The sequence below is a fragment of the Mustela lutreola genome, chromosome 12, assembly GCF_030435805.1.
Source record: "Mustela lutreola isolate mMusLut2 chromosome 12, mMusLut2.pri, whole genome shotgun sequence".
In the NCBI taxonomy this organism is placed as follows: domain Eukaryota; kingdom Metazoa; phylum Chordata; class Mammalia; order Carnivora; family Mustelidae; genus Mustela; species Mustela lutreola.
The window spans coordinates 24161443-24188463 of record NC_081301.1 but is presented as its reverse complement, the minus strand read 5'-3'; the positions used below and the strand labels follow the sequence as shown (position 1 = coordinate 24188463).

Here is a 27021-nt window from a genome sequence, read left to right as displayed (position 1 = left end):
GTTATAATTCATATAGTAGGCCTGTCTCCGCTGTCCCTGTTTTACTGAAACTTCTAGTACTTTAATCAATTTTTCGTTGTTTCTGAAAGACCATGATGTGCACAGCCTTCCATTGCTTTTACTTCTTGAATCAATTTGCCTTCGTGGAATACACTGCCAAAAAAACAGAGAGGCAGTCCCACAACAGAAAGCTTAGTGGATTGTGCTTTAGCCCAAACGAGCATGAACTGCTTCCCCCTTGGATAGCCACAGGCTCTTATTGGTAGCAATGCTTCAAGGCCAAGTTAATTGGTATCAACTATGCATTATGTAAAACAAAAGTGTCCCCCCCACCCCAACCACCACTTAAAAATACGCTTTTCAATAAAGGAAAAAGTGATGTAACATGAGCCTTTGCAGCTGCAAACAGAAAGGCTTGGAGCTGAGCGGCAGGGCACCCCAACCCTTCCTCTGGTCTTTCCAGAAAAAGAAAAAGTGTAGCTGCGACTGGGTAGACTGTTCAGGGAGGACCCTGCAGGGGCCACGTCATGAGTTCCGTCCTGATATGCAGTTCAGTGTTCACCAGGGCAAGGGAGGTCTTCCAGCCCAGAGAACTACCAGCGTGCCCACAGATGAGGGCTGTGGGAGGGAAGGCAGACTGGGGACTTACCTAAAAGCCGAAACGATGTACGCTACAAGATGATATGGAGAGCGATGCCAGCTAGGGCAACCTGACTTGCATTCTTGCTTAAGAAGAGAAAGCCCGCCCCCCAAATTCTTTGATGGAAGGAAAGATCAGAACAATGGCCAACTGAAAGAATGTGAAAAATGGTAAAAAAAAAAAAAAAAATCAGCTACCAGCAGCTCCCTGGACTTCAGCGGCTAGAGTGGGTGGTTTAGACCAGGGGTTCCCCAAGCGTGATCTCCCAGTCAGCAGCAGCAGCAGCACCGGGGAACTGGTTAGACATGCAGATCTTCGGGTCCTCCTCCAGAAGCACTAACGCAGAAACTCTGGGTGTGCAGCCCAATCACCTGTGCTCGAACAGACCCTCCCAGGGATTTGATGCACGCCTCATCAGATCTACTACTGGTTTAGGGGGTGTCCAGAGGGTTATAGCTTTTTCCCTCCCAGGATATCATGCACAGAGGTTGATAAAAAGAAGTTCTTGAAAATAGCCATTTTATTTATTTATTGGCAATAAAATTTATTTTACTTATTGGTAAATAAGTTTCTTTAAAAAATATTTTATTTATTTATTTGAGAGAGAGCGTGAGCACAGCTGGGAGAGGGGCACAGGGAGAGGGAGAAACAGACTCCCCGTTGAGCAGGGAGTCTGATGCAGGATTGGGTCCCAGGACCCCCTGGATCATGACCTGAACAGAAGGCACTTAACCAACTGAACATTCCAGGAATGCCTATTTATTAGCAAATCAACACAGGGTTTGATATATGCAAGGGGCCTTAAGTCTTAAGCCACATCCCCCTCAGGGACACTTGATCTCTGCCCACAAAAAACAGTACCCTCCTGTTGCAAAACGGGTGCTTTTGCTTAACAGTGAGAAGGAGGAAGCCGTGCTCAGGGCACCAGGACAAACCTGGGACCTCCTTTGGCCACCGCGTGCCAAGCCTGCCTATGGGTCTGGAAATCAGGACAAGACAAGATTCCCACGTACAAAATTAGATCTTGGAAACAGGTTAGTTATCTTGGACAGACTTAGCAGGGAGGAATGTTATCACTCTACAGATCTACACACAGATCTCTGCGAAACTGAACTGAAACTGTACAGTCTTTTAAGGGAAAGCCACCAACCAGAGAGAGCAGAGGAGCGCCAGGACGCCCGTGCAGAGAAAAATCAGGAACTGAGTTTTTGTGGACTGTCTGAGGTTGACCTCTCCCCCACATAGCCCACAGCCTCCTTTCCCCTCCAGTCTGGGTGAATACAGCCTTCAGGGGACATGCTAGACGTAGAGGCCTTCTGCAATCACCTGTCGAAAGTAAGTAACACAAAGTCCAAGAGACAGCAGCCAGCTGCGGTGTTCTGCTTTTTCAGAGGCAGACCGTAATTACCCTGCGAAACGATTGAATCAGCAATGCACTGTGGTGTTGCTTGACGACTGTAAAGCAAGCACTGGATGTTGTGTAAATATTCTTTTCCTTCTCCCAGGTCATTAACTTTTAGCACCTCATTGTTTGGTGGCCTCCCTTTCCACGGTGATCTGGCCATGGCCACGTCTGTGGCATGGGGGGTGGTGGCAGCAAGCACAAGAGGTTTAGAACCCGCCGGACCTGTGTGGGTTCAGTGCTCACCGGCTGAGTGACCTTGGATAGGTCATTTCACTTCTCTGAACCCCAGTTATCTGGGAAATAAGGGAAATAAGAACCTGCTGCTTCTGTGCAGATTAAGAGAGAGGATGTTTACACAAAGCCAGGAGAAAAACTGGTCCGCTGGAGGAGATCATTACATGTGGTGCCTTTTCCTTCTCTGGGGCCACTGGAAGACTACCTGAGATGCGCATAAGTGGGAAGGGCACTTAGCAGGCTGGGGACAGGTCATGCGAGTGTTGGCTATTTCTATTCTACTTCTTTTCCCTTTTAATTTTCACCTCCAAGCTTTTCTTTACCATAGTTTTAGTTTTCACAGGAACTGCACATATTAGCTTTAAAAAAAGACACCCACTGAGCCTCATGCCCAGAGCTACTTCGGTACCATACACTATCCCATTTAATCTGCACAATGATGGGCTAAGTCTCTCCCCCATTTTATTTATTTATTTTTATTTATTGGTCAGTTAAGCAAATGCAACTCCAAGGAGTTACCTGTGGTATAGGGGGGCTTTGCAGTCAGGAACAGCTTCTACGCCTGTCTCAGTCTGAGGCCCCACTTTGTCTCCCTGAGAGAGGCCTTGGAGACCCCTGTGCCCCACTCCCAATGCTGTAGCCACCGGGGACTTGCCCAAGGTCGCATAACAAATTATAGTATGCACCAGGGTTACCCTCACGGCTCCCAGCCCTCAGGCTCCGAGATCTCTGTTCCTATGTGTGTTTCAGCCACTCTCTCTGGGCGCAGGAGAGGCGAGATCTAAGTTGTCCTTTCCCAAACTCTCCAAGAGCCGTCTCGGGTTTGACAAAGAATTCTCAGAGGTGGTTGGTTCTCTTTGTGCTGCGTCTAATCCTGGAGTGAGGTGGGGAGGATGGTGGAGGGGAGAGGGAGATCTTCAGGAGCTTAGTTCCTGTTTATCCATGTGTCATTCTTTTAGTCCCTGGGGCTATAATATCCATTTAGAAAGATTAAATCAAACAGGATTGGGGACAGAGAAAGAGGAGCTAAGCAGAGGCAGGGAGAGAAGAAAGTGGAATTCACAATGCATTAAAAATAAAGAGCCTAAGACATTACTAATTCTCAAATAGGTCTCACTTCTTAAAGACAAGCTGCTCCTTGGGTGATCACAGGCAGGTGAAAAGCGGTTTGGATGATTCTTTTTTTTTTCTTTCTTTCTTTCTTTTTTTTTTTTTTTTTTTTTTTTTTTTTGTCCACGAACCTGGCTTTTCTTTCCAGCATTCTCAGGTGCACTGGAGGCCCCGGGAAGAGAGAGGACTTTTTCAAAAGACACTTCCACCTCCTAATCCCTGTGCCTACAAACCAAATATTGATCTATTTAGTAAACCAGCCTGTGGGAGGAGAGATTGTAAAGCCCTGTTTACTCAGCAGTTGGGCCCCCCTGACAGCTGTTCAATGGGGGATTATGATGTCACAGTGGTAATTACACTATAAACAAGGGATGGGGGAGAATAAAGCATGAAAGGAAACTGTAGGGCTAGTTACCAGGCAACACAAAATATGTAACCTGAAACCCGACAAGCATGTTAATTTCCTAGCAAGCCTCCCAGATGTCCTCACTTCATGGCCAACACTCAGTTTCAGTTTCAATTTGTTTATTTGCCCTTCTTCAGTCACAAACGGCGGAGCTGAAAATATTGGAAGAGAGGAAAGAAGGCAAAGGAAGATGGGAAAAAGTGGGCTTGTGTTTTGCTCCTGGGAAGCAAGCCGCCCGGAGAAAGTTTAGAGGCTTGGTCTTATCTTTTCAGGTCATTGCACCAGAAGGGAGCTGAACCAGGTGAGAAAGTGAGCCTCGGGAAGAGAGAAAGAGAAAAAGGTGAGAAGATTAAACTGGGTAAATGAGAGAAAAAGACGATGAAGAGAAAAAGACGACGACTCCACAGCAGTGTTAGACCCCAGAGGTTAGCAGGGGCCCCAGCGTCCCACCGCCACAGCCCCACCTAGTGGTTGCCCCCACAACCTTTTTCCCAAGTCTCATGACCAAAATGCTCCCTACAGTGCCTGGCAACCTGGTCTTTCCTTAGGCAGCTTTATCCGAAAGCTTTTATGTTGAGCTGAAATCAGCTTCCCTTCCTGCCCAGGAAAAATGATTCACAGCCCCACACAGACTGGGAAACAAGGACTGGGCTACCCTGTGTTTTTCTGCTGTATTCTCAACCCATTTGCAGTCCTCCCCCCAATATGATTTTGTTTTGGCTTTAAATCAAGTTCTTCCTTCCTCAACCCCCTGAACTATTTTCGCGTTGTCAATGTTCCCCTTATAACCCGGGCTCTGAAACTAGACACGCCTTCAGATGAGGTCTGACCTCACAGAACCAAGCAGGATGGACCTTGGCCCCACCTTCGGGGTCCTCCCTTTGGAGAGCCATAGAGGTCGGGGGCTAGAGCTGTCTCAGGAGAGCTGACGGAGAGATTTCCAGCAATTTGGCGAGCTGGTTTTTAAGTCTCTGGGAGCCTGAAATCTGCCGGGATGACAGTATTTACACCACAGTCATCGGCAAACACAACACATCAGGGCTTCCCGCCCCCACCCTCCAGACGGCTGATCTACCAGCATACTGCTGTTCCTGGTCAATCACACTTGATCTCTTTTGGAAATCGGTGGTTTACAGGGGATTGACAGAATCTTGTAGCCAGGGACCCCTACAGGCCACTGGCCTCCACATAAAAGCTACAGGAGAAGGAACTGTGCCCATCAGATCTAAAGAATATGAAGCAGGATTTTAATTCCCCTTGACTTCCTTCCATCTATACAGTGATCATCTTTGCTGACTGAGACCATTTCTCTGGGGACCGATTTGCATCAGAGCCACAGAAATTTCCACAGGGCACTCCTAGAGCCAGATGCTGAATGACTGACCAGGCTGAGGGGGTGGGAAACATAGTCCCCTGAACCGACTTGTAGCAGCAGCGGCTGCTCCTGGCAGGGCCACAAACGCAGCAGCTGGTACGGTCAACAGCTTTTCTGCAATCTTGGGAATTCTGTCACATTTCTTCCCCTCCTAAATTCTAGTCATAACTGTCTAGAATGACAGTTTGGTGACAAGGCTAAATTCCAGTCCTGGCTCGGCTGCTCCCTCAGTGTTTGATTGGGAGCCAAAGCCTGTCCCTTCTGTGCCTCAGTTTCCCTATCTGTCACCAGTGAGGGTTGACTCTGAGGACCTCTGACTCCAGATGACTTTGGCAGCTGGCTCCAGTACGGGCCACAACACCGACATTCTCACGGACACCGCAAGCTGAGCTCGGCATTGGGGGAGGAGCGTTTTTCCACCCAGTAATCCTCACTGTGTGGACTTGTCTCTCGCCTCCACTCCTCCTGTTGTCCTGGGGATGGTTTGTTTGTTGTGGCTCTCCTCAGATGCACTACAATCCGTCCTCGATACTGCAGCCCTAGGCCACATTCTCTCTCCCAGGGACTCTCGCCCGTGTCCAAGCTAACTTCCCGTCATTTCCTTAACCCAGCCACCAAGCCTCAGATGCCCCAGAGATCTGGGGGAGCTTGGCAAAGCCCCCATCCCTCTGCAGAGATCTTCTCTTTGGCTCTTACCTGAGCCTTTCACAAGAGAAGATGCATAGGGGTGTTTTCTTTTGCCAACATTATGACAACTCAGGAAGCACTCTGCATCCCCAAGCTGCCTTCCTTCCAAGGGCCCAGGTTTTGAAGTTAAGGAGTTCAACATCACTTGCCAGTGCACTTGGATCTCCTCTCCCATCACCGCTCTAGCCTCCTGCTCAGCATCTGCATACTGCTTGCCCCCACTTTCCAGATCACTTGTCCCACGCACATCCTTGGGACTTGATCCCTTTGAGTGTTTGTTCCAGTGTTATATCCCAGGCTTCCCTCTGACAGGTCCGTGTGATGAATGGCAAACCCTCCATGCAACCCTCCTCACACCCCCACCCCCAAGTTTAGTCTGCCCGACCATCTGACTGATAGATATATCTGCATTCATCCCTTTCCCAAATCCTAGATCTATGAGCAGGGGTGGCTCTGTCTGGCTCACTTCTAAATCTGCAGTTCCTGGAATAGCGTCTGGCACTGTCAACACTTGCCGAACGAGTGAATATACAGTCAATCCTTGCTATTTGCAGATTCTGTATTTGTAAATTTGCCTGCTCCCCAGAATTTGCCTGTAACCCCTCCAATCAATATTTATGACAATTTCATGGTTATTCACAGACTGGTGTGGAGTGGTGAAAAGTCCGATTTGCCCAAGGCACCTGTTCCCCGCAGAGGTTGAGCAAAGTGATGGTCTGCCTTCTTGCTTCAGCTCTCTTTTGTTGGGCGTCTATTTGGTGGCATGTTTTTCATACCTTTGTGCTTTCTGTTGGTGTCTGCACCACTTAAAATGGTCCCAAGCATTGTGTTGAGATGCTGTCTAATGATCCCCCATGAAGGAAGGCTGCGACGTGCCTTACGTGTAGATAAGCGCGAGCCAGGCAAGAGTAGACCATGAGTTCAATGTTGATGAGCCAAAAATAGGTATTAAGTAAGCTGTCCTTAAACAGAAACATACATAAAACGAGGTTCTGTACTGATTGGCTGATGAAGAGACTCACAGGAATCTAACCCTGCATCTTCCCTAGGAGCACTGGCTCATAGGCTCTAATCTAGCCTTCACAGACACTTTACGGCTACCATGAATACTGAAAATCACGTGTACCTGGGCTTGAATCTTGAGTACTAAGCCACTAAAAGCAGCAGCTGAGGGGATGACTATCATTCTCTGAGCCCTAGATTCCTAACTGTCAGTTGGTAATAATAGTGCCTATCCTCATAGCGGTTCAAAAGAATAAGTTAGGTGATCAGTGTAACCAAGTGCCTAGCGTAGCACTCAGCCCATTGAGGGTGGACCATAATCACTCACTCCTCTCACCTTCTCCCTTCTCTTGCTTGTAAACATATTTGCAATCCACAGGGCCAATACAGTTTGCTTTTTGCATTATCAGAAGCATTTATCTATGTAGTTCTCAGGATTTTGAAAACAGCCTGTCAACTGTCCTGATCCCTTCTCTTACTGCTGGACATGGAGCTTACATCAAATTTGAAAGTATGCGGTGAACGACATTTTTTTGTTCATGTACCTTTTCCTTTTTCTTAAGGAATTTATTTCTTTACAACAAGCTCCTGGCAGTAGAATTACTAATTCAATGGGTTCAAACAAAAGCACAGCCCTGAAAGTAAGTTCCTAAGTTCCCAGAAAATAAGCAGTGGTGATAAGAGGAGACTTATTGGCAGACACGCCACTGGGTATGTGTGCACAGGACTTAAAGAGGTTCACGGAGTGATTCACCTGTTCTCCTGAAGCTTCCAATTTCTCAGAGAATCCAGACCTGGGAGAAGCAACCACCTCATCATATCAAGAGGGAAACTGAGGTTAAAGAAAATAAGTGAGTTGTCCAAGGTGATATGACCAGTCGGTGCCAGATGAGGACTGGACCCAAGGTCCATAGACTCTAGATCAGTCTTCTTCCCATCATCATTTGGCCATAATGAAAACTAAAGTGTTGCTGTCAGGTGCAGTAATACTGTTTCCTCAAGCTTTAGGACCTGGTACTTGAGGAAAGAAAATGGGATAGATACAGTTGGTTTCCTACTGAGAAATTTAAATGTGCTATTCTGTTCATTTCTTCTTCTTTTAACGTCTGTGTTGGTACAGTGGCAAGGAGAATAAAAAAAAGAGGCTCTGTGCCCAGAAACATGGTTCAATATTGGGAAGACCCAGGGAGAATCTAAAGCCGACCAGCACGGCTCTGTCCCTTCACCTGTCATGGAAACTCTTCTCACTGAACTGTTCCCTGTATAGACTGTAACTTACCTCATGAGACTGTGAAGTGGACAGCACTTTTCTGATATGAAGATTATATATATGGATATGCCATCATGATAGTAATTAATAGTTCCTAGAGAATGACAGGACCTCGAGGAGTCTTGCATTCTATTAATACAATGTTCAAACCACTCTAAAACCTAGGTGTCTACTTGGCCTCCATAAGTTCCCCATAATCTCAGAATAGAACAAAGCAGAATGGGAACAGTTCAAAATTCATACAGAGCTTTTTTTGATTTTAGAAAATACAGTTCTTGTTCAATTGCAACTAAGAAAAAATTCCGCAGACATTCATGGGCCAATAAAGCCCATGATGAGCTTGACGCTAAGTAAGAGAAGAATTTCACAGAAACGTGTGCCTCAGTTATCATCTTGGGTTGAGGATGAAATGGGCTTAACTGTCATCAGAAGAATTGCACTGACACAATAACAGACTTTCCACTTTTTCTCTATAGAATCTGGCAGCCCCATGTGTTTGCCCAAGATTGCCTATCTTTTGTAAGGCAAGGCAAAAGAAGGAAGAGAAGGAAAGAAAGGACAACCTTTGAGTTCTACATAAATCTCTCATACAAAAGGAAAATATACACGGGCCATAAAAACAGAAATTCATATTCCATTTCCTTATTATTTAGTAAAAAATATTTTCCCTTAACCAAAACCAAAGAGTTCTTTTCTTTCCATTTGGATATGATTAACTTTTATTCCAATCAGCAGCTGTCCTGTATGTCTTGGATAAAGGGTCAGCTTCTTCTCCATGGAGCTAATTCTTATTTTTCCATAAAGACAGTTATCTACTATACTAACATTGGTACCAAGAATAATAGCCAAGATTTTAGTTATGTTTAATAAGGATCCATCAGCAACTATGTGTTTAGTATCTACTGAATACTCAGCACTGTGCTAGGGAATGGGAGATGTACAAATCATTGAACAAAAATCTATTCAACTATAACTTAGTTCCTGGTGTATGATGACAGACCTATTTCCATCTTAGATCCTGCTTTTGAGGATCCCAGAAGGGAAATGGACAGGTAAGGGGAAAAAAATTAAAATGATGTGACATAGCAATAGTAGAAAGTATTGTAAATTACAAAAATAATGCAGAGAGAGAAAGAATTGTGAAGGGAGTAGGGGTGATCATAGAGGATTCCACTCAGGAGGTGACTGCTGACTGTAAGTTTTGTTTTGTTTTGTTTTAAAGATTGTATTTATTTATCAAAGAGAGAGAGGGGGAGAGAGCAAGCACAGGCAGACAGAATGGCAGGCAGAGGCAGAGGGAGAAGCAGGCTCCCCGCTGAGCAAGGAGCCCGATGCGGGACTCGATCCCAGGATGCTGGGATCATGACCTGAGCCGAAGGCAGCTGCTTAACCAACTGAGCCATCCAGGCGTCCCTGACTGTAAGTTTTGAAGAATAATTAGGAATGCTTCGGATGAATGACCTGGAAAAAGAAAGGACATGGAAGCCAGTTGGACTTTTCAATACAAAGGCCTTAAACTGTCATCCAACAGAGGGGACATTAGAATGGAGGTATGGGTAAAGGACAAATGATAAAGACCACTGAATGTCATGGTGAACAATTTCAGACTCTAAGAAGAGGCACCAAAAGGAATCTGAGGACTCTCTCAGGCATCAATACAAAGGGTAAGTGGAAGGCATTAGAGTTAAGATCTTATAGGTAAGGGGGGAAGAAAAAGGATCTTATAGGGAAGAAGAGGTCTTTGCCAGGGTCTTATAGAGTAGAAAGGAAAAAGGGAGAGCATGGGAAACTAAGTCAGGGCACTTGACCACAGATAATTGCTCAGGAAGTAGAAATCCTATCCAGCAGGTCAGCATTTCTTAGGCGGGATCAAGAAATGCCCAAGCCTGGTAACAAACCAGAGGGAGGTCCTAGACATCAATTGCTAGCCCCTGAATTTTCCTTTCTTAACAAACTGATTCAGTCTTTTGAGTGAAAGAAAGCAGATATTGCCCGTAAGTTTTCTCTGGATCCATTGGATGCCCAGCTCTCTGACTTGGAAGGTGTATTAGCAGAAATCAGCCTTGGCTGAGTCTTACTGCAGAACAAGTGCCAAGGTGAGACCTTGTGGCTAACAAGGACTGTAATATGGCAACTGTCAATTAGGAGGTGACTCCCCAAGGAAATCCTGAGAAGCCAGGAACATAGCCTTCTTCCTGCTATGTCCCTAGTCTAAAAGCTAGAGGAAGCTGGACACAGAATGCTTGCTTGATGCGTTTCTGGAGAGGAAAGAGATGTTGAGGCCACTGTGACATTCCAAGTCTCTGCTTTGGTGGGAAAGCTTCCACCTGATCCTCTGCTGACTAATGTAGCAAATTATGTGTGCCTTTGTGAAAATGCAACCACTGGGAAAAACTGAAAAAGGGAAAGTACACAAATAAAGGTTCCAGACACCAAAAATGGGAGAAGGGGTGTAGCTCCTATGACATGTCTAGATGCCCTCCTCTTTAATCCCATTGGTTCTACCAGGTGTCTCCTTCAAGAGTGACCAAGCAGACAATCCCATTCATAGCTCTGAATCAAAGTGATTGAGGCCTTGTAAGACTAAGGTAACCTCACTGTGCTAAATTCTATCCTAAAAGTTCAGAAGGCCATAAGGACAAAGTGGCTTTAGTAAACAATGGGGCAAACAAATAATGAGGGTTATAAACCATCATTCTAGGTGATGCACCATAGAATATACTGAGTGCATTGTTAAATTTTTTATTACATCAGTCTTTGAAAGAGCATGCCTTGTTATTTTAATTTCAATTATTATAACTCACATCACTGGATTCTTGTTATACCAGCCCTACTACTCAAAAAAGTTTATAACAATTGGCAATTCTTTTACCTGAAGGCCCACAAATTACATCAAAAAGAATCAATAATTTTCCCTAATCATTTATTTTGAACAGTCCATGAATGGAGATGAACTTGGAAGTGAAATGTCTTACGAACCTACCAATTTTGATCTTAAGGACAGATTTGTCACCACATGAAAGCACAGTGGGTAATTACCAGGTGGTTGAAATGACAATTAACTCCATCGTTAATAATTATAATTTGACAGACAATAAATCAAGATGGCAGCCATCTGTAAATAAACACCCACAGAGCCAGCTGAATAGTATTGCACAATAGCTTAACCTCATAAAACCAGCAAACTAGTTCTGACTGGTGAGCAAGTAAATCTCCCAAAGACCAGAGAGAAGGAAATTTTGGGTCACCATGTTCCTACATTTCTCAGCTGGATACAATTGAGGGCCCAGTGTTGTTTTATTTTGTTTTTATTTGATTTTTTTTTTCTAGGACAATTATTATTATTTTCCATAAAACAATCGCTCATTTTAAAATATGGGATTATGACTTTTTGATGCAATTGAAACTATGTTCTCAAATTGTTCTCCCCTGAGGCCTTACATACTCCTTAGGATAGTTAGTCCTGACCACAGAGCAACGTCTACAGAGTTATTTCTCTTTCTTGAAGACCTTTCCCCACTTTTCTTCCATAACTCCCCTACTTTTTCTATTTTTCAAGATTCCTTCTTGGATTTTTTAAAAAAGATTTTATTTATTTATTTGAGAGAGAAAGAGCACAAGCAGGGGGTGGGAAGGGGCAGAGGGAGAGGGAGAAGCAGGCTCCTCACTGAGCAGGGAGTCTAATGCAGGGCTCAATGCAGGACCCTGGAACCATGACACGAGCTGAAGACAGACACTTAACCGACTGAGCCACCCAGGAGCCCCTCCTTCCTGGATTTTAATGATAATAGTGATGCTAGCATCAGTCACCACCATCATCTATACTCTTTGTCACAGGCTGCTAACTGATCTGTGCATTTTACTGGTTAATTCTCTTAACAGCCCTCTGACATGGAGATCTTTTTTTCAATTACCCTTGAGAATATGGAGACCATGAATCATCCAGTCACTTCTCCATGGTCATAAAGTTGGTAAATGGCGGAGCAAAGATTTTAACTCAAGTCATAACCCCAGAGCCATTGCTCTCAACTCTGCCACCTCATCTGCATAATCTTTCATTATTACATTTTCCCCAATTTTTATGTTGGGTTTTTTTTCCAAATCTCACAAAACATCTTTTCCTTGGTCTGTCTTAGCTACTCCCACACATCTGTGATTCATTGCTAAGGATTTCCAAATCTATCGTTACCCCACATCTGCCCTCCTGAGTCCCAGATCCTTGCAGCAACTGCTATGTCCCCACTTGGAGTCTTTCTCTCATTCAGCAAATAACCATTGAGCAACTTGTAGTCAGGCACTGCTTCAGGTATAGGGAACAGAAAAGCGCAACAAAACAGGAATCACTGCCCACATGATATGTGTATTAGGATGAAAGAGGGTGAGGGAAGACAAATAATAAAATCTAATTGTAAAATAAAGATAGATGGGGATTATGGGCTAACGAAAAAAATGTAGAAAAGTTGGGAATGCACTGGGAAATCAGAGGTAAGAGGGAACCACCAGTATGAGTAAGGCAATTGGAGGAGGCATCACTGAGCAGATGATATTAGAGTGAAGACCTCAGGGAGTGAGGGAGATGATTAGCTGGGCATCTGAGGAAAGGCCATTCAGGCAGGGGAACACTCACCAGAAATTCTCACAGGCAGAAGTAGGACGGACATGTCTGAGGAACACTAATAAGTCCAGTATGGCAGAGAGATGCCAGAGAGGGCTAGAGTAGAAAGGGGGAGTCTAAGCAGAAATAGGACCAAGGGCTGTGAGGCTTGGGTCTTGCAAATCGCCACTGTAAATCCTTTGAGATTTTGCTCTGAGCAAGATGGGAAGACTATGGAAGCTTTGAACAATGGAGTCATGACCTGAGTTGCTCTTAAGAAGACCACTCTGGCAGCTGTGTTGGGAACAGTCTGAAGGACGTCAAGGTGGAAAGAATGGCGGCGATTTAGGGGACTACTTCAGTAATCCCGTAGAAGATGACCATGGCTTCGCTAAGAATGGTAGCCAGGAAGGTGGGAAGAAATGATCAAAGGTTGGATACATTTTAAAGAAAAAGCAAACTGCATTTGTTAAAGGATCAGAAATAGGATTTAAGAGAGAGGAACCATGGAGGACTCTAAATAACAGAGTTGCCGTTTGCTAAGGGGAAATTTGCCAGGAAACAGGCCTGGAGGTGGGACTGGGGACAAGATCAGGAGCTTAGTGTTAAATATTCTCAGGTGGCTTTTGTATACATGTGTACAAAACAGATATCTATTATTTCCAGTTGAAAACACACACACACACACACACACACACACACACACACACACACACACTTCTTCTCCTGTCTATTTCTCATCTCCATTAGCAACGCACCATTCCATCCAGGCATTCGTGCCAGACTGAAGGACTCTTTTTCATGCTCCTCTCCCTCTTGACTCCACACTGAAGCATCGCCTAGTTCATTCCTCTCAGCGTTAGACAAGTTTTCATTATGTGAATACACCTTGTTTTTCTGTTCTATTCTAGTACCCAAGTCCTTCCCTCAATTCAGGTGGTCCTCCTAATGACATTCTGCCCTCCCTTGCTTGGCCAATGTCAACTTAGTCTTCAAGCTACAACTTAAAATATCCTTTCCCTGAAGCCTTTCATGAGCCATCAGCAAAATTAGCCGCTCACTCTTCTTACGCAAGTATCACTCACCCAACAAGCCGGTGTCACTTTTCCACTTTGGGCCTTGGTTGCCATTTGTAGTATAGCGTGTGTGTGGGAGTGACGGGAGATGAGGCCAGAATAGGAAAAAGGAGTGAATTTACGAAGGACCTTGAATGTAAGGCTCGGGGGTTGTACTTAGTCCTGAAGTTGATTAGGAATAATGGCATCACTCCAAGAAGGAAAGGGGCCTGGTTTAATGTGAGTCTTCAAAGATTGACTTCACTGACCATGTGAAGAGTGAAGTGGAGAGTAAAGTCAGTCAGACAAAACTTGATGACCTCCTGAAAAAAGGGCAGGAATAATGGGGATGGAGATGAAAAAGATGGGACTTTTCTGAACTATACTCCATGGCATTGGGGCTATTAATAATACTTACTAAGCCCTTGCCATTTATCAGGCACAGATTTAAAAATACCCCCTGAATTAACTCATTTAACCTTCTCAACCATCTCATGAAGGAAACTGTATCCTTATCCCCATTTTGCAAAGGAGACACAGGTAGATTTAAGACACAGATAGATTTATTAAGCTGCCCAAGTCATACAGTGATTAATGAGTGGAGCCTGGATTTGAAAACAGTCAGTTGCCCCAGGACCCATGCACCTCTCCCCTGCTCTATACCTCCTACAACATAGTGAATTAATATAAAGGTATGTTTAGCAGCACAAGAACATTTTATAATCCTTATCAATCCAAATTGAACGTCTACTTCAATCTTTTTGTAAAATCACCCTTCCAAAATATACCATTTATGAACACTGTGTTGTAAAACCCATGTTTATATGGATGTTTAGCCACTACGTGATGTTTTTCTTAGACTTTTTTTTCCCTCAGTCAAATGAGGGGAAATATCCAGCATATGGAAGCATTTCCACACTGCAAGTTATACTGAAGGGGAATATTATGCAATTTGCAAACACTGTCAAATGAAATATAAATATGCATTAGAAAATGCTACACAGAGACAAAAATATCTTTGTATCAAAGATTCATTCAGCCAATCATTTTTTCATTCAACAAACATTAATCTGGCACCCTGTTTATGGCAAGGATAGTGGTCAGCAGCAAGAAGAAAGAGATGAATAAGACTTATGCCTCATCATGAGGGAACTCATAGCCTTGCGATTTTTATTTTTAAATGGCCACAGCTGGATGAAACAATTGCCATTGATTCTTTGTAACCCTCTGAAAGATAAACAGTGCTTTGATTCGGACAGAGCCATGGTCTCTAGCTCTACCTCTTAGAAGCTGGACATGACATCCCACTATCTGAGTCTCAGTTTCCTCGACTGAAAAGGAGACAGACACTCCCTTCCATGGGGATTATGAGAATTAGGAATCGTGCACAGTGCATAAATCCTAGTTTGAGCCAATAATAGTAAATGAAACACTACTGTGGCCTTGTATTTTTCAATCACCAAGAAGCTTTCCAAGGGTCCAGTGAAAATTCACAATGAACCAAATAACCCCACCTGCTCCCAAAATAGCAAACAACAACAGCAAACAAAAACCTTGAACACTACACCAAACACTAATTAGGTACTATATGTTGACTAACTGAATTTTAAAAAAAGCAAAAAACAAAACTCTCCTTAATGGCATCAAGTAGGAAGGAAATGGCCCTGCCAACAGGAATAGAGTTGACTGAGATCTTGCAAAAGCAGCCAATGCCTTGTCACCAACTAATGCACACCAGCGGGGAAGGACAAGCTTTTTGAGCATCAGCCTCTGGATGTGGAATGAAACTTGCTAAAGAAAAGGCAAAGACTCATAGAGCAGAGCAGGGCCCAGCTCCCTGAGAACCAGTGTCCCTGGAGAGAGAGAAAATTGGAGTTTTCCTGAACCTGTCCCAACAAGTTTTCTTCAAAAAGTGACATCGGGGGAACAGATGCTTCTTTGCTGACAAGGGGACCCCAGTGAACAAATTTTTAGGAACAACACAGTCCCACCCACCATTCCAGCTATGAGTCAACAAGAGACTCCCAGCCAAAGTGGTCAGACTGGTTCCCCCACCTCCACAGGGCAGGTATCTCACCATATAAGGGCTAACTAATGCAGGGCTAATTGGAGGAACCCAACAAATACCAAACACATTCCATGTGTCAAACATTATGTCAAGCTCTTTTCCTTGGGCAACCTGTTGAATATTCACAATAACTCAATCAGGTGGGGAAGTTGGTAGCTATTATTTCCATTTTGCTGGGTGAAAGAATTGCAATGTAGAGGGAGTAAGTTAGAACTCTCCTGGAGCTGTCCAACAGGTCTTCTCCAGAAAAGACCCCAAGATATGACCATTAGTGGGTAGAATTTTGAGTCTAGATCTTTCTTACACTAAAACCTCTGTTCATTAAGTTATGCCACCCCATCTCTCAGAGTAAAATCTGAAATGGGTTGTTAGAGGCTATCCCAAGACAAGTCTCTGCTCTTCTCTGCCCGTCATGGATCCCCAGCAGGCTGACCTCAAGGATGAGTATTCCCAATCTCCTTACCCTGTGGCATCTGGTTGGGTTTGGCAAATGGGCAGCACTAGCCGGAGACTGAAGGGTCCAAGAAGAGAGCAGTAGGGACCTTCATTCTTCTATTTCCACCCAGTCTTGCTTTACTGAGCCGTGCTGCATTCCTAGAGCCATGGGGCCTGTGGGGCCACCCCCCTTCTAGGGATCCAGAGTCCAAGTCCTACCTGTTGCCCCTTCTCCCTGGGGCAGTAAGAGCTTCCTAACGTTGACAGCTCCTGTGTGCCTCACCTTTCCTTGTGGATTCCCTTAATGGTGCCCATGCCTCGTAAATACTCTCTTCACAAAATTATATTCAGCCAAGCCTTTTTGAGTGTGCCATTAGTTTCCTGCTAAGATTCTAATGATACATATTGAGTTAAAAAACTATTAGATATTTAATTCCACCATAGTTTAGTTTCTTAAATTGGCCTTTGGGTTTCTAGCAAATAGCATCAACTTGCATCTTATAGAAATGAATCCACTGATTGAATTGAAAGGAACACATTTTGTTTGGACATGATGAACTGTGGAGGGACAGTAGACTCCCCACATGTTATTGGCAAACTCTGTGGTGAATGAAGCTTCCCAGTCACACTTGGAATGTGATGTTTTTTTCATGAGGCCATGCTACAAAGATGAAATCCAAAAAATATGAAAACACATCTGACAGATCCTGCCAAGAAGTTCTCTAGAATGTATGCAAAATGGAACTAAAAAAGTATTTGTAACTCTGTCATAGAAAGTGGAGCTTCAGTTGGGAAAACTTGACTGAAATCACTTGAGCTCTCCTGTCACTGGCTTTCAGAAATGATGACTGAGTAATTTGAAAATGAACTGAGAAACGTTTCAGCCTTAATGACCTTTTTGAAGTTTTCACAGGCTCCTACACAACAGTAGTGTGTCCAGGAAACACATAAATCAAACAGGCCAGATGGGGGACTTGAAGTCATGCCTCAGTGGGTCTGCTAGATGAGGGCTCGGGCTCTGTTTACACTATGAAAATGAAGTTGAGACTTTAGCTCCTTTTCCCTCAAAGTGTGCTCCTTCCCCAACCAAAAAAAAAAAAAAACAAAAAAACAAAACAAAACAAAAAAAAACCCCACACACTAAAAAACAATTGCCAGGCACTTCTCCTAGAACTTACTGCACAAACATCTTTCTCTGCCTTAACCCACACCCAGAGATCTACGTTGTGGGTAGTTACATGCATGATACCCAGTTGGTGTTTGTCTTTGGGAAAGTCCAAGGGGATAGTTTGTTGTCTGGAGTTCTTTGGTCTTGCAGCGTTTGGCATTTTGTAATCATGGCACTTTGAATTTGGTACCTACTCTCCTGAAGAATATTTTATAGGAGAATATGTTTGCTCTTCTAAATCTCTCTGTGGATCATTCAGTATCTGTTTTCCCTCTCTTCCCCTCATTCCAACCTCACAAAGTCTTCTTGCTAGGACTTCACACCCACAGTAAAGTACGTGGTAGGCGCTCAAACATTTACATGAAAAAATATAAGCACCTCATTAATCTATTTATATTTTTAGTCGGTGACCACTTTTCTGTGGGGTAGGAAATAGGGCTACAATAAGCACGATGAAGTTTTAATTGCCCTGAACATTGGAGGTATTTTTTTCATCCATTTTCTTGTTGTGTGGCTTCAGGCAAGTTAACCCAACAGCTCTGGCTGGCTTTTCCCTCCCACAGACCAGGAACATGAACTCTTGTTTCACTGATTGTTGTGGCGATCAAATGCTACAGTCTTTGTGGGGGGCGTAGCCCAGTGATGGGCTTGTGAAAGAGGCTTCCTAAAGTCCAACCCATGCCATTCTTCTGAACTGACCCTGGGGACACATCATGTAAATAGTGCCAAGGACAGAGGGGATTAGGGGAGATTCCCAATACGGAGGAAACATGGATTTAGTGGACCATCTAACTGTACCCTACTCAAAGTTTTGCTCATGTTTTAGACCTTGTGCCAAGGAAACTTGCTTCAGGCTTCCCTAGAAGGCAGATAATATTATTAAGCAGCTTGCCAATATCTGGTTGCAACAAATATTTCAAATGACAAATTTTATACTCTATCCTGCATTTCCATCTCTGAATCTTCTTCTAGCTCCCTAGCAGATACTGCTTGGTCGCTCATAGTTTGATAATCTCTAATTCTATGTGCATTTCCAACATCTGACTTATCTATCATTCTACTTCAGTCATCATTTAGAAACACTTTCAAGGGCACCTGGGTGGCTCATGGGTTAAAGCCTCTGCCTTCAGCTCAGGTTGTGATCTCTGGGATCGAGCCCCGCATCGGGCTTTCTGCTCAGCGGGGCTCTCTGCTTCCTCCTCTCTCTCTGCCTGCCTCTCTGCATACTTGTGATCTCTCTCCGTCAAATAAATAAAATTAAAAGAAAAGAAAAGAAACACTTTCAGTGTGCGGGGTCCAGTGCTAGGGACTGAGATCATAGGAATGAGTAAGACACCGCCCCTCAGCAAAAGGCACTCCCATTCCGACCAGGAAGATAGAGCAATGAATACATTCTACAGTGTGATCACGATGACAGGATATAGGAGATGTCGAAAGCAGGGCCAGGACAGGGTGAGGCCACCCTGAAGGAATCGCTCACTGTCAAGGTCATGGGATTTGCAGAGTCAGCATTTGTACCACCACAGAGAATGAATGCTTGCTTAAATTTTGTGCCCAAGGCACCTCATTTGCACCTTTGTTCTGGCCCTGGGGAAAACACAGAGGAGAAAGATGCAATTCCTCTCTATGGAGTCCAAGAAGTTTCCTGGAGCAGATGACCTTGAACTGAAGCCTCTGATAAGGGAAGGAATTAGCCTGGGAGGGAAAGATGGAGAAGGATTTGAGAGCATCCTCTGCAAATGGTCAGCAAATGCACAACTGTAGTGGGGAGAGAGAGCATAGTTCATGGGTACACCTTCGAGTAGCCCAATGCGGTTAGATTCCTGCAGTGGGGAGACGGTTGTGGGGGAGGGGTGGCAGGACAGGGACTGGGAATGAATCAAGGGCCAGTTCACAGAACTCAGGAGAGGAAGAGACTGTATGTTTAGGACTGAATAGCGTATTATTGAAGCAGGACACTTTTGAGGGTGAAAGGAGGTGACATCTATACTTGTCAGAGCAGCAGAGTCGAAGTGGGATATGTCTGTGTACTGTGCATCCACGTTCCACAGCAAGCTGATGCCTCTTGACTGTGTTCCCAAACGTTGCTTTCCCCACTCCCTGACGTGTTGGACACATGTCACTCCTCTTTTGTGTCTAGGGCAGAGCTGGGAGAAAGAGAGGAAGTCAGAGAAACAGGCTTGTGACTGGGAGTCCAGTAAAACTTCTTCTAGATGTGAGTTTTAGAACGATGTTGAGGACGGGATCCCACCTTGTATGTAAGGACCATGTGGCCAGCTTGGCAAAGATCTTTTCCATTTTTTAACAAATCTGCACTCACAACCATGACTATGTTATTTGAGCTCTGATTTTCAAGTGGGAAAAGGATTATAGTATTTCTGTGTGTGGTAGTGAAGAGGCCAGAAATTTTCAAAGTTTATCCCACCAAGCATGGTGCCAGTCTGCCAGCTCACATCCCTATTACCCTCTAAGGGGTTCCGGTGATTCCTGGAACCAGCTCTGCTGATGTACGGCTGCTGAATGCAGGGAGATTCCAGATTCCAGTGAGGTTCTAATGCACTGACTGGAAGAAAATGGTTTTGAAAGAGAATACTCATTTATTTAATGATGTTTAATACAAATTAGTTCTTTGGCGACATGTTATCCCTCACCCACATAGCATTGTGATATACATAAGATTTCTGTCTAGTTTACTTTTTATTATTAAATACAGAAAAGTAGAGAGAAAAAAGGATAATAAACACCTCTATGTATAGTACCTGGATTTTATTTTTATCTTTTTAAAAATATTTTATTTATTTATTTAACAGAGACAGAAAGAAAGCATGAACAGGGGGAGGGGCAGAGGGAGAAGCAGGGTCCCCAGTGAGCAGGGAGCCTGAAGCAGGGCTCAATCTCAGGACCCTGGGACCATGACCTGAGCAAAAGGCAGACGATGCTTAACCTACTGAGCCACCCAGGTGGCCCATCACTTTGATTTAAATGGCAAAAACGTATCACCACATTTTAGTTCATATGTGTATACACATGCATACGTGCATACACACACATGGTTTCCCAACTAAAACACAGATATCAGGATATCTCTGCCTTAAACACTTTGTTGTGCATTTCTAAATGGTAAGAGCAATTTCCTTCAAATAATAATACTTAATAAAATTAACAGCTGAAAAAGACCACAGTAACTCCCTAACGTCATCTACTACAGTTTTCATATGCAAATTTTCCCAACTGCCTTCCAAACTTTCCCAGTCCTGCCTTCAAGCTAGTACCAATCAAGGACCATGCATTGCACTTAGTTATAACGTCCCTCCTCTTAAGTCTTTTAAAAATCTAGAACACTCCCCATTCCCCGAGCCCGTTGAAGGTGCCAGGCCAGTCGTTATGTGGAATGTCCACCTTCTGGACTTGTTTTCTTACTGTGCTATTTCCTCATGCTGTCTATTCTTTGTATTTCCAGTAAGCCGGAAGTTGTATCTGCAGGTTTAGTTATATTCTAGTTAAAAGTATGTGGCAAGAATACGTCATGGGTGAGTTGCTTTCCTTCGTATTAGATCACGGTAGGAAGCACATTTTACCTGATTTACCATAGAAGATATTAGTGGTACCAAGATCAATTAAATTGACCCTATTTAGAGATGAGAACTCTAAAGTTAGGGAGTTTGGTAACATGCCCAACATCATGCAGTTAGTAAGAGAGGAGGTGGAATTTAATGGGTTGCCTGCCCCTGCAGCTCAGCGAGGGGGAGGGGCTTGTGGGCGGAGTCTCAGAATACCCTAAGAGGCCAACCAGAAGTATATGATGGGGCACAGAAGCTCCAGGATAAGAAACGCTCATGGAAAGAGAACTGTCTTCAATGGCAGTGGGTGGGAATAGGGCTATGGGTTGTGACCAGCTCAACATAGGAGCTGACAAAAGCTTAGTGGGAGACTTTCTTAAGCTTGTATTACAGTCAATTAGGCATGAGAAATAAAGCAAACTTTTTAATGCTTTCTTACAAACAGATTCGTGTTACGAAGTTGGAGAGAAGGCGGTCAGAGACCCATAGTAAGGCACCATACTCAGTGAGCTTACCTGGCATGTAACAGGCAGTTCACAGCCGTTTGTCCATTGAATGAGGCTATTTGTGTCCAGTGCTGGTAACGCATTCAGCCTCAGCCCTGACAGCTGACCAGTCCCGAGGGCCACTGATGCTAGTTCCCCAGGATCTCGTGATTCCATGTGCTCTTGCGCATCATTACCCCAGCTGTATTGGGGCAAGCCACCATCTCACCAGAAAATACTGTAATGGCCTCCCGACTGGTCTACTCTCTTCCACTCTTACACCTTTCCCATCCATTCTCCACACTGCTGCCAAAATAATTTAAAGACTGCGAGTCAGATTTAAAATTAGGCTTAAACACTCTCAGTTGCTTACACTTAGGATAAGATCCCAGTTTGCTGTCTTATTTGATAAGGCTCTGCATAATCTGCAGTCCATCACCTTCTCCAGGCTCATCTCTTCCTCTGTGCCTTTCTGTTACACAGCTCTAACTCTAATTTGTCTTCCCTTCCTCCTTGAATGTGTCCCCCACTCTCCTGCTTCTGAGCCTTTCCATATGCTGTTCCTTCCGTCTGGAATCCTCTTCCTCCTACTCTGCTTTATAGCATAGATCTCCTAACTATTTTCACCTTGAATAGCACTTTCTCAAGGGTGCTTTCTTGGATTCTCAGATCGGGCTCGATCTCCCTATTAGAGTCCTCACTTAATGTCTTGCTTTTAATTGGTAGATCTAATCAAGTTTGTGATTAAATTACTGTTTATGCAATTGTATGTCTGTCTATATCTCTAACTAAGCTGTTAAGTTCCAGCTATAAGGAACCATGTATAAACCCAGCATTCCAGGTAGATCTAGCACAAAGTAAGTGCTTAATAAAAAAAATAATTGAAAGAATGAATGAGCGGGCCAGTGAGTGAGTGAATGAGTGAGTGAATTTATCATTTCCTAGTTCTAGTCACACATCATTTCTAAGACAGGTTAGTGGGTTTTGGTCCTTAGTCATTCATGCAGTTTCAGCTTCGCAAACCCTCTTTTATCAATCAGGATTCTGCAACATTAGGGTCTTGAGTGCCCTGAGATTTGGGCTCTAAATATGGCTATGGAGAAGAGCATTCCTTCTTCATTCATGTCAACTACAAGGTGGAAGGTGCCGTAGAGAAGGACAGAACCAGGAAAACCCAAAGGCAATAACTCTCCAGGTTTGGTGGAGGGGGTGTGGAGATAATAGAAGAGACTTCCTAAATAAGCTGACTCCTGACCTAGGTTACAGAACTGTTTAGGAGTTGGCCAGAGGAATAGGGATTGGCGGGGATGGGGGGGGGGAGTGCATTCTTGGCTCATGGAACAGCATACGCAAGGGCACAGAAAGGAGAGAATGTGGCCCTTTCAGTGGACTGCAAGGAGCTTGGTGTGGCTAAAGAGTGAGCAGTAAGACCAGAAGTGAGGGAGGTAAGTGAGGTGTGACTCACAAAAGGTCTTCTAGTCATATAAAGGAGTTTAAACTTTAGGCAAGATAGAATGGAAAGCCAATGAAGGAGATACAGCAAGGAGAGAAATGAGTAGAAATGAATTCTTAAGCGATTGCGCAAACTGTGGCTCAAAGGAAGAAGAAAGACGCACAATCCAAATTCAATTTGGTTAAGTGTATTGAGTTGGATTTGATAATTCTTGACTTTGTCAGGACATGTGTTTTTGTGCTTCTTTTTCTACTTGCCAAATCAAACATGCCTATAGCACTGTGTAGAAGGAGCATAATCTGCTACTTAACCCTTTTCTTCTCTAGAGCAGGGGGGGTTTGAATTAACGCATTGACTGATTGCTTACATACAGGCCAGGCCCCCCTTAAGCTGTCCCAGATAGCTGGGTTCTGTTGCTGGTTTTGTAGTTTTTATTTATTTAACCAGAGCTAGAAACATGGAAAACAACTTGACTCTGAGCACGTGGATGGGTTTCCTTGCAGGAGTCTGAGCTGGCAGTTATTTTAATTAGCAACACATTTTATAAGGGCAGAATCAGAAATGGAAACATGTCAAGGCCTCTTTAGCTATTAAGTTTGGCAGACTCACAGGAGTGTGCCTGGGCATGGTAATCAGCTCCTGACTACCCTCCATCTCCCAAGGGAACCACACCAACAGCCGGAAGGAGTTCTCCCTGCGAGGAGAGCACCCCCTTGGGTGTTGGAGGACTTCACAATGTCACACAACAAATGCTGAGGACGCAGGGGTCCTCTTGGAGCTAGTTCTGGGAAATAAGGCTTCTCAGTGTAGGCCTAAGGTCATCCCTCTTTCGTCTAGCCCAGGCCGATTTCTCTTTTAAGAATCAGTCCCTCTAGATATGCATCTCAATTTACTGAGTTTATCTCTCTAAAATCTACTTTGCATTTGAAAAATGATTTCTTCTTTTTATTTGCCACAGTGGTTTCCTAGGATCCCTGGGAATATATCATATAAATGTATACATATATATATGTGTGTGTGCATATGTAAAATATATAATATGTAATATATTATTTATAGCATAATATGTAATAAAAGTTGGCTATATAATATATATACACATACATACACATACATACATACACATATAGATGTATACATATATGTGTGTGCATATGTAAAATATAATATATAATATGTAATATATTAACTATAACATAATATGTGATAAAAGTTGTCTATATAATAAATCACATATGTTATATATTATATAAGTTATATAATATATAAATTATATAAATATATTACATAATATATAGTATTATATATATAATCTACCTTCTAAAAATTACTGGCACCTACGTATACTATGTATACTGTTGTAATATGAAGCTCTCCTCAGTGAATGAAGCTGACAGGGTACCATCTTTATTCCCTCATCCATTCACTGAAGAAGTCCCTGAACTTCTTTCTGAGCCAGACATATGCTAAGTGTGGAGGACAGGAAGAAACGGGTCTGTGAATTTGGAAAGTCTCAGTTTAAGGGGGTAAAGTGACCCAGGGACCAGTTTAAGATGAAGTGGTAAAAATGGTGACAGACATATACACAAGGTTCTTTGGTTTGCAAGTGACGGAAACCAATCTGAAGCAGCATGAAAAAGACGGAGAATTTGTAGGCAGAGGGAAATATTGTGTTAAATTCAAAGTCACATTTTTGGAAGCAAGCAGCCCCCTGGGATGGGCTGGGAAGACCTGGGACACAACCTCTCTCAGGCTCTCACTCCTTGTGTCTCCTTTCTTCTTCCCTTCCCACTGACTGCCTTTCTCTGCTTCACTCAAGCTCCTAATATTTCATTATCCAAATGCAAACAGATATCCCAGACTGAAATGAATCTCTTAGTCACAGTTTCAGGGCAGAGAGTCTGGCTGGGTCAGGCATCCCTCCCAGGTCTGATCAGCTGAGGCTGCGTGCCCAACTGTATGCCACAGGCAGTAGGTGGCTGTCATTCCGCGCGACTGCAGAGAGATATTCTTTTTTTTTTTTTTTATTTTTTTATTTTTTTTATTTTTTATAAACATATATTTTTTATATACATATATTTTTATCCCCAGGTCTGTGAATCACCAGGTTTACACACTTCACAGCACTCACCAAATCACATACCCTCCCCAATGTCCATAATCCCACCCCCTTCTCCCCAACCCCCTCCCCCCGGCAACCCTCAGTTTGTTTTGTGAGATTAAGAGTCACTTATGGTTTGTCTCCCTCCCAATCCCATCTTGTTTCATTTATTCTTCTACCCACTTAAGCCTCCATGTTGCATCACCACTTCCTCATATCAGGGAGATCATATGATAGTTGTCTTTCTCTGCTTGACTTATTTCGCTAAGCATGATACGCTCTAGTTCCATCCATGTTGTTGCAAATGGCAAGATTTCATTTCTTTTGATGGCTGCATAGTATTCCATTGTGTATATATACCACATCTTCTTGATCCATTCATCTGTTGATGGACATCTAGGTTCTTTCCATAGTTTGGCTATTGTGGACATTGCTGCTATAAACATTCGGGTGCACGTGTCCCTTTGGATCACTACATTTGTATCTTTAGGGTAAATACCCAATAGTGCAATTGCTGGGTCATAGGGCAGTTCTATTTTCAACATTTTGAGGAACCTCCATGCTGTTTTCCAGAGTGGCTGCACCAGCTTGCATTCCCACCAACAGTGTAGGAGGGTTCCCCTTTCTCCGCATCCTCGCCAGCATCTGTCATTTCCTGACTTGTTGATTTTAGCCATTCTGACTGGTGTGAGGTGATATCTCATTGTGGTTTTGATTTGTATTTCCCTGATGCCAAGTGATATGGAGCACTTTTTCATGTGTCTGTTGGCCATCTGGATGTCTTCTTTGCAGAAATGTCTGTTCATGTCTTCTGCCCATTTCTTGATTGGATTATTTGTTCTTTGGGTGTTGAGTTTGCTAAGTTCTTTATAGATTCTGGACACTAGTCCTTTATCTGATATGTCGTTTGCAAATATCTTCTCCCATTCTGTCAGTTGTCTTTTGATTTTGTTAACTGTTTCCTTTGCTGTGCAAAAGCTTTTGATCTTGATGAAATCCCAGTAGTTCATTTTTTCCCTTGCTTCCCTTGCCTTTTGCGTTGTTCCTAGGAAGATGTTGCTGCGGCAGAGGTCGAAGAGGTTGCTGCCCGTGTTCTCCTCAAGGATTTTGATGGATTCCTTTCGTACATTGAGGTCCTTCATCCATTTTGAGTCTATTTTTGTGTGTGGTGTAAGGAAATGGTCCAATTTCATTTTTCTGCATGTGGCTGTCCAATTTTCCCAGCACCATTTATTGAAAAGGCTGTCTTTTTTCCATTGGACATTCTTTCCTGCTTTGTCGAAGATTAGTTGACCATAGAGTTGAGGGTCTATTTCTGGGCTCTCTATTCTGTTCCATTGATCTATGTGTCTGTTTTTGTGCCAGTACCATGCTGTCTTGATGATGACAGCTTTGTAATAGAGCTTGAAGTCCGGAATTGTGATGCCACCAACGTTGGCTTTCTTTTTCAATATCCCTTTGGCTATTCGAGGTCTTTTCTGGTTCCATATAAATTTTAGAATTATTTGTTCCATTTCTTTGAAAAAGATGGATGGTACTTTGATAGGAATTGCATTAAATGTGTAGATTGCTTTAGGTAGCATAGACATTTTCACAATATTTATTCTTCCAATCCAGGAGCATGGAACATTTTTCCATTTCTTTGTGTCTTCCTCAATTTCTTTCATGAGTACTTTATAGTTTTCTGGGTATAGATTCTGTGTCTCTTTGGTTAGGTTTATTCCTAGGTATCTTATGGTTTTGGATGCAATTGTAAATGGGATTGACTCCTTAATATCTCTTTCTTCTGTCTTGCTGTTGGTGTAGAGAAATGCAACTGATTTCTGTGCATTGATTTTATATCCTGACACTTTACTGAATTCCTGTATAAGTTCTAGCAGTTTTGGAGTGGAGTCTTTTGGGTTTTCCACATATAGTATCATATCATCTGCGAAGAGTGATAATTTGACTTCTTCTTTGCCGATTTGGATGCC

At 43.4% G+C, this 27021-nt stretch overlaps 1 long non-coding RNA gene across 1 annotated transcript in view; it reads right to left on the bottom strand.

Moving 5' to 3' along the window:
- Positions 1 to 27021, bottom strand: part of LOC131812995 (uncharacterized) — a 108105-nt gene that overhangs the window by 26255 nt on the left and 54829 nt on the right. The gene's annotated exons all lie outside the window — the stretch shown is intronic.